This window comes from Bidens hawaiensis, unplaced genomic scaffold, assembly GCF_021521415.1.
Source record: "Bidens hawaiensis isolate Kalapana, Puna unplaced genomic scaffold, B.hawaiensis_p1.1 tig00016054_1, whole genome shotgun sequence".
NCBI classification, from domain to species: domain Eukaryota; kingdom Viridiplantae; phylum Streptophyta; class Magnoliopsida; order Asterales; family Asteraceae; genus Bidens; species Bidens hawaiensis.
The window spans coordinates 322,716-331,700 of NW_027492458.1; the positions used below are offsets into that span (position 1 = coordinate 322,716).

Here is an 8,985-nt window from a genome sequence, read left to right on the forward strand (position 1 = left end):
TCTATTATAATATTTGTATATATAATGTTTTTTTAGACTTGGATGCCTTAATTAACACTGCATTCTCGGGTTTAAAATTCAAAGAAAAGAAATGATGAGATTGGATAGAAGAAGAAAGAAAAAGAAATTATATACTTAAAAGATATTCTTGAGTTAAAATAAAAGAAAAGAAAAGAAAGTGTTTATTACATTTTTGAGTTAGATTGAAAGGAAAATATAGGAAAAAATTTATAACTTTACAATTATATTCTCATAGCAACATGGAAAAAGGATTTAAGATAGGGTAAATTGGTAATATGGTAATGAGATATAAACTTTCCTTCATAATCCGGCCATTTTTGATAGGAAAGTTTTGAAGGAAAAAAGACTTAACTTTTCCTTCCATTCTCTTTCTTTTCTTTTAATGAAAAAACTCAAGAATGAAAAAAAAAAATTCTTATCTTTTCTTTTCCAATCCCTTAAATAAAAAACTCAAGAATGCAGTGTAAGTGTAAGTTTAAAACCTTAATTTATTTTCGTTGACCCAGAGCCGGCCCTATCCACCAAGATCACCGAGTAGGAGCGGCATGGGAGACCTTCTCTAATAGTCATAAATTTATGATTAATTTATTAACACCAAATCTATACCGGATAAAAAGATGCACTAAATGAGTAATATATAAAAAAAATATCATCCTTTTATCGACTATGACAATGGTGTAATTGACATGTGACATAATAATAATAATAATAATAATAATAATAATAGATTTTGTATACGTGGCGGTTTTGATGGTGGCCCTTGGCGCAAAGAGACTAATGGACATGAATCAAAATTGCCAAAATATGATTGTTTTGCCTGCCACATGACATATAAAGTAGTCCATTACTCTTTTTTATTTTAAAATATTGTTGTAGCAATTTAATTTCTTGATTTATTTTCCATTTTTATGTGAAATTAATATGCAATGTTTTTATTTATGTTGTGGACAAATTAGTGTTGTTTTCTTTGTTGAATTATATTGATTGATGTATACATTTGAAACAGGAACAGTCACACTTCATCAAAAGATTACAATTGTTATTCACATGCTGATCAAGACTCTTCAATGCTCCATGGCCCTATAAATTCAACAAGGATGTCATTTCATAACTAGTTATTGGCTTGTTGTAAGTTGTAACACCTTATTAGTTTTTTTACAAAACTATAATGTAACACCTTATCGTCAATATATTTATTTAAAGTGTGATCTTCACTTAAAATGTTTTTTATTGCGTCCGAAAATTGGATGAGATCGTAATTACTTCGTTTTGTGGACTCAAACCATGCACATTCTCCGTGGAGATACCTTGAGGGATGTCGTCAAGCTGTTTCCATGTCTTGTGACTCTTCGTGGACTAAAAACTACTACCGTTTGGTTCCAAGTGTTTCATGTACTATTCAACTAGTTGAGTTACATGTTTATCATCTAGATGGAGAGTTGACCCAATGATGTACTGTACGACTTATATTTGGATCGACTGAACAAAGTTAGGGCAACTTAACACCGGCACAACTTTTGATCCGTCGAGAGTTAATTATGGGAAAAACTGGTGTAACAAACCACACGTACGTAAATTAACCTTTGGATCATAATTTTTTTCATTTGAAGCCATGATATCGACTGATGATTTACCCTGAATTTTGTGATTTTAACTGATTCTGTATTTCTTTTTTGATAGAAAAAATACGTGTCATTTTGGTTTAATCCGTATGTTGTCATTTTAATTTTTCAAGTTGATAATATATAACAAATTAAATATCTCTATAAAAAGGTCTAGTTTATTTTATATACACATCTTAATTTTTTTCTATGTTGAGACGCGTTATACTTGTACATAATGCATCAACAACTTAACGAGAGAGTGGCTATAAGTCTATAACACTTAAAACAAAAGACACAAATACATTATTCACTTATTACAGTTCTCAACATTTTTTTGTTTCTCATTTAAACATGTTAAACATCCCTCTTACTTTGTTATCAAACAAACCTATACTTGCACCTGGTAAATTTTTTAACTTAAATCACAACCTGAGAGTTAAGAATAAGTTGGTTGTTTATTTAATAAAACATGAATAAAAATCGTGAATAGATTTTATGAATTGGTGTACAATGAGACAGTAATGGTCCCAGAATCTTGGAACAAGCACTGTCTGGTCTGGTATGCCTGAGTTGGGACAAAAGGAGAAGAGGCTAGTAAGCTTTGTTACAAATTTTATTAAAGTTTTTGTACTAATAGAATGGACCAGTTAAAAAGGGAGTGCATATATGCATATGTACAAACATTAATAATACTTGATAGATAATACTTCATTTGTTTTACAACATGTTAATAATTGATATATGCATAAAGTTGGACAAATCCTGATAAAAGCCTTATGTTGATTGTATTTGGTATTGTGTATTTGATATCATAGAAGATTAGAGAACCATGTCACTAGTTTTTGTAGTTGTTTTCACTTGGGGGTGACCACGTCGAAACCGATCTTGAATTGACCAAACCGAGGAAGGTTGTCCGGTTTGAAATGTATACAATCCAGTTCAGTTTTTGGTTTACGGTTTGAACCTAAAAATTGGTTGTGTAACCGAACCGACTATTTAATATTAATATTTTTTTATTTTAGAAGCGTAAAATTGTGTGCGTGTGTGTTATGTTCATGAACGGTCCTTATCATTTTTTGAAATTTAATAAAAGATTGTTTGTTTTATCTTTTTTGTCTTAAATCATTAAACTAGCAAAAGCGAACCGCAAAGTGACTCAAGTCCTAGCAATCCACACTTATACTCTTAAGGGCAAATGCACAAACTTCGAACACGTACAAGAAAACAAACAAGTAGAAGACGGGAACATGTATACACATCTCGACAAGTCCTTGGTCGCAACCGGACAAACCACAAGACAATTGTCATCCCCTAAAACAATAAAGGAACACAACACATGCCGAAGCTAGACGAGGCAACAAAATGAGAGAAACGTACCAAGTCAAGTATGCCCGATAATAAGCCTTGATAATGTTTGCTAACCCCTTTACACCAAAAAGGGTCCACATCCTTGCACGAGGATATCTACTATCACGATAATGGTTACATAAATAACTCTTTATTGTATGAGTATATGTGACGGAACTAACAATATTTTGTTTAATAAATCATTTTTTTTTACTTAAGTCATGGTGTCATGAAGTCGACTTATTCGAGCACCACTACCCGGTCTTAGACTCTAGACATATTATAAGTAGCATGCTAAGGTTAAAGAGATGAATGTATCAACTTAATTGATTTATCATTAGATGCAAACTAAAATATATATACATTAAATATCCTATGCAACAAAGTTAGGAATACAACAATTCAAACTCTATAGTGGGAAATTAGTTTGGGTCTAACATAATATAAGATCTTACCAAGAATACACATATTATAAGTCACACATGATTAAATTATCATAAATTGAGCATTTGAGTACAATATGTAAATCATAATTCATAACAAAAGACAAATCTAAAAACCAAAGACAAGGGCCGGACACATTAAACAAATGGAATTTACTTTGTTGTACCAAATATTTTGTTAGTTAAATAATTAAATAATAATAATAAAAGATGTTCTTTGGGTGCTTACACATTAGAAAATAGAAACTTTCTTGGATCCTGGGAGGAACATGGCAAGTGTAACAGATGCAGCCAAAGATAAAGCTATAAAAGAAAAAAAATAAATAATAAATAAATAAATAAATAGAAATACCAAGGAATAATCATGAAAAGTAAAGTTTTGAATATGAAATCCCAAGATAAAAGTTTTGTCACTCACTCACACTCTCACTCCACTACATTGTTGTGGGGTTTGCTTAATCTATGATACCTAAGCATAGAATTTCTCTTTAAGCAAAATGTAATCATTTAGATTCATGGATAAAGTGTTAACCTAATTTAACTAAGGTGAGTGAGCACTTTTAAATAGAAAAATAAAATAACCGTATAATATATTTATACATAATAGACATTTAAAATCCTTAATTTGGTGATTTACTTTTTAGTATTAAATGTCATGACGTGTAACTACTATTTAAGGTTTGAAAAAGTAAAGTTTAAAACGGTAAATGAGTTTGAACGAATGAAGCTAAATAACGAAACATAAAACCATAATAACCATATTATACGAATATACGATAATACATTTTTAATATATTTGCACATGGTGACGCATAATAATTATTAATTCATCGTCTTATAAAAATGCAAGTGCTCATATGGTACTTACTAACAATTCAGTATCAGAATTCAGAAGTATGAGATTACCTGGCATGGCGAATAGTTAAGAGTATAACTATTATTTAAGTTTTGAAAATATAAAAGTAAAATAGGTCATTTTAACTTTGGAACAATGAAGTTAAATAAAGTAAAAGAAAAGTTAAAGGAAGAGAGTAGTTGTTTCCAAGTTAAGCAAATAAAAAAATATTGGAGTCTGTATAAAGACTAAAAACATGCCTCCATCCCATGGCACTAGTACTTGTAGATATCATAGATAATTAGATATCATATACAACAACAACATCATCATCATCTTCTCTTCATCTTCATATTCATCTTCATCATAAATCACCAAACTTATTCCACTCACACAACAAACATTAATCATCATCATCATCAACCATGAAACATCATCTACAATATCCAACAACCACTCCTAAAAAGCAACATTCACACCCTTAAAATCCACCATCTTTTCATCTTACAAACAACCAAAATATTATTATCATCCAACACCATGAACCTCCTAATAATATTATTCATCTTCTTACAATGTTTACATCTTCATTCATTAGCCACAACCAACATACCTCAACAACTTCAAGCACTTGTTTCCTTAAAATCATCTCTAATAGACCCCATGAACACATTCCAAGACTGGGACACATCCCCTCCTTTACCAAATCCCGGGTTCGAACCCGTGTGGTGTAAATGGTCCGGTATCAAATGCGAACCGCACACTTTCCATATCAACACACTAGACATCTCTAACCGAAACCTCTCGGGTACAATCCCGGACAACATCAACCACTTAACACACTTACACCACTTAAATATAAGCGTAAACGCCTTCGCGGGCCCTCTCCCACCCGCGATCTTCAACCTAACATTACTTCGAACACTCGATATTAACCATAACTTCTTTAACTCCACATTCCCACCCAGAATAAAAAACTTGAAGGTGCTTACTTACTTCAATGCTTACAGCAACAGCTTCATGGGTCCGTTACCTGATGAGTGCCTTCGTTTGGAGCTGCTACAACATCTAAATTTCGGAGGAAGCTACTTCGAAGGCGAAATACCAAAATCGTACGGAAATTTCAATAATTTGAAATTTCTGTACCTTGCGGGTAATACCTTGACAGGTGAAATACCCGCAGAGTTAGGTTTTATAACCTCTCTCCAACATTTGGAAATCGGGTACAACGCTTTCATGGGTAACATACCACCCGAATTCGCTACATTATCGAATCTCACTTTCATAGACGTGTCTTCCGCTAGCCTCTCGGGCGGGTTTCCTATCGCTTTAACAAACCTAACACGACTTGAAACCTTATTAATCTTCAAAAACAACTTAACCGGCGAAATCCCGAAATCTATTCAAACCTTGCGTAATCTAGCCACTCTCGACTTATCCGACAACAAATTCTTCGGCAACATACCGAACGAACTCGCGTCGTTGAAGAATTTAAAAGTTTTAAGCCTATTAAACAACGAATTCACCGGGGAAGTACCCGAAGGTATCGGTGAGCTTCCCGCACTCGAGTTATTGTTCCTATGGAACAATTCACTCACCGGAACGCTCCCGCAGAAGCTCGGGTTGAATTCGAACCTCCAGAGACTCGACGTCTCGTCGAACTCGTTCTATGGTCCAGTGCCACCGAATCTCTGTCGAGGCGGGAAGCTAACAAAACTTATTCTCTTTAACAACAAGTTTTCGGGTAATCTACCCGCTTCGTTAGCTAAATGTGCATCATTGGTGAGGCTGCGGGTGCAAAACAATACATTAAACGGCTCGATACCAATCGGGTTCGGTAAGTTACCGAATATTACATTCATGGAGTTGAGTGATAATGATTTTACCGGACCGATACCATCCGATTTAGCGAATGCTGCTAAATTGGAGTATCTAAACATCTCCAGAAATTTATTCGGCAGCGTGCTGCCGAATAATATCTGGAGTGCTCCGAGTTTACAGATATTCTCGGCTAGTGCGTGTAAGCTCACAGGTCGGATACCGAGCTTTAAAGGGTGTGAAAACTTTTACAAGATTGAACTCGAATCGAATGTTTTAAGCGATAGCATACCGTGGGATATCGGGCATTGTAGTAAGCTGATTTCGTTAAACTTGAGGCGTAATTCGCTTAGCGGGATCATTCCATGGGAGATTACAACTTTACCTTCGATAACCGAAGTCGATCTTTCGCATAATTTCCTTACGGGTACGATACCCGCGACTTTCGGTAATTGTAGTACCTTAGAAGGGTTTAATGTTTCGTATAATCAGCTTACGGGGCCTGTCCCGTCTTTCGGTCCTGCATTTTCTAGTTTACACCCCTCTTCATTCGCGGGAAACGAAGGATTATGCGGTGGAGTGCTCGAAAAGGAGAAGCCATGCGCGAGCGGATTTGAAACGGAAGTGAGACCGGAGAAAAAGAAGAAAACCACTGGAACGGTTATGTGGATATTAGCCTAGTAATATCTTGTTGGACGGTGAGATGGAAGCTCGGGTGGCTGATTTTGGTGTCGGAAAGCTGATCCAGTGTGACGAGTCAATGTCTGTGATTGCCGGTTCGTATGGTTACATTGCACCAGGTACTTCTAGTCTTTATAAGTTATAAACCGTCGATCATGTTATAGTATTTCCGACGGTTTTAAACGTAGTAATAGTTATTTGTTAAGATATATTATTTCTGCGTGTAAAATCTAGTGGAGTCCCTCCATAGACCCCACTAGATTTCTTTTTAAATCCAACGCTGGATATCGCTTGCATCTCTTTGATGTCAAAACAGTATAACACAATTATTGTTCTAACACGATAAATTTCTTTTTACACAGAATATTATGTTGAGTGATTTATGTTAAAAAGAATTGTTAACATCAATATGTTCTTTGATTTATGTGTACAATTTAAAAGTTAATGAAATAGTTATATGTATAGTTTTGGAGTCGTTTAGTTAAAATTATGGCTTTCTTTTACAACGTATTAATATTTATTTATGTAATAATTAACGTGATTCATGTTAAAAAATTTCTTAATATGGATATGTTTGTTTTGTTTCTTTCAGAATATGCGTATACGTTGCAAGTTGATGAAAAGAGTGATATATACAGTTTTGGGGTAGTGTTAAGGGAAATCATTAGCGGGAAGACATCAGTAAACTCTGAATTTGGTGACGGGAACAGTATCGTGGATTGGGTTAAGTCAAAAATGAAAACAAGAGAAGGGATAAAGGACGTGTTGGATAAAGACGCGGGGGCTTTTTGTAGCTCGGTGAGGGAAGAAATGATGTTGGTATTAAGAGTGGCGTTGCTATGTACAAGTAGAAATCCAGCTGACAGACCTTCGATGAGGGATGTCGTGTCAATGTTACAAGAAGCAAAACCAAAGAGAAAGTCACCGGAGAAAGGTGGCGGCAGAGTGGTGGGTAATGGTGGTGCTAAACCTCCTCCACCGTCTCAAAAGGCCACAATTGAATGTTGATAGAATTGTTTTTATTTTATTTTATTTTCATTTTGGGGAATTATTATATGAGTTTGTTTTTCATTTTTATTTTGAATTAGTGGTGGGGGTGGGTATAGGAGTAGTAAATTTGTTTTTATTTAACTAATGAAAAATGTCAAAGTCATTGGTCAATGGTGGTGGGTGTTTATGTAATTTAACAATGGGTATTTGATGTAAGTGTGCATAGAAAGTGTTCCAAGATAATTAGTGATGTTGATGGTAGGTACAAACTTCACCTTTTTGTGGTCCATCAATTGAACAAAAGAAATTGTGTTATAATGAAAATGAAAATAATAAGAATTAGCACAAAGAAAATATATAAAAAACATGAAAGAATTATCAAGAAAGTATAATATGGAAATTATTAGAAACATATTTCTTGTTCAATTTTACCCTATTACAATTATTGGTTGAGTGGTATGCTTCCATATTAAGTAAGACTAGGTAATTTGAAAATTAAACATGGATAATATTAAAATGAGAAATTTGCTATTTTTGTTCCCGTAATAATTTAGTTTCGATAGAGGCTGATCGGTTTCAGTTTGTTTAACCAGTTATGACTTACACCTCTAGTCCTAAGGGCGGAGATTCATTAAAAAGTAATTCGTCAACCGGTCTCTCAGACTCTCAGCACAACTTGGTATCTAACGCGGGCCTGTAGGGTGTTCTTCGGGCCCACAATATCGGTCTGGATTCAAACATGGTTTCTTTATTGGGCTAGCTGCTCTAGGAGCCTAACTGAAACTGTGTTGGGCCTTAACATTGGTTTATTAAAGCTCATACATAGTTACATACCATGATATCATAGGAGATTAGAAGAATCACATTACTAGTCCTAACTACTAATACCCATTTTAGTAAAGGCTTAATACAATCTAAACAAACGGTTGTTCGAATATAGTAATTTTTTGAACAAGAGAAAGTAGTCGTTGATAGTAAATTAGCTCAGGCTCATCTATTAAACAAGCTTTGATATAGCCTCCAGAGCTCATTTTAACTCGGTCCGATTCCAACGTTTAGCAAGCAAATCACAAAGTCAATAACATCAGTTTCAAATTAAAACTAACAGCAGAGTACTAGAGTTATGTTAATAATAATAATAAAGGGCATTCCAGCCAAGTTTTTCCATCCTCAATGCTCGTCACCTGAAATGGCAAAATGTGTAAACCATTATTAAGCACGCACTTACAAGCAGCAGCGGCCATCG

The 8,985-nt window shown here is 34.3% G+C and overlaps 1 pseudogene across 1 annotated transcript; it reads left to right on the plus strand.

Moving 5' to 3' along the window:
* The first annotated feature begins 4,583 nt into the window (after positions 1-4,583).
* On the plus strand, positions 4,584-7,779 carry LOC143550572 (uncharacterized; annotated as a pseudogene). The gene is made up of 2 exons (XR_013138342.1): positions 4,584-6,868; positions 7,342-7,779. The product of XR_013138342.1 is annotated as an uncharacterized LOC143550572 (transcript).
* The last annotated feature ends 1,206 nt before the right edge of the window (positions 7,780-8,985 follow it).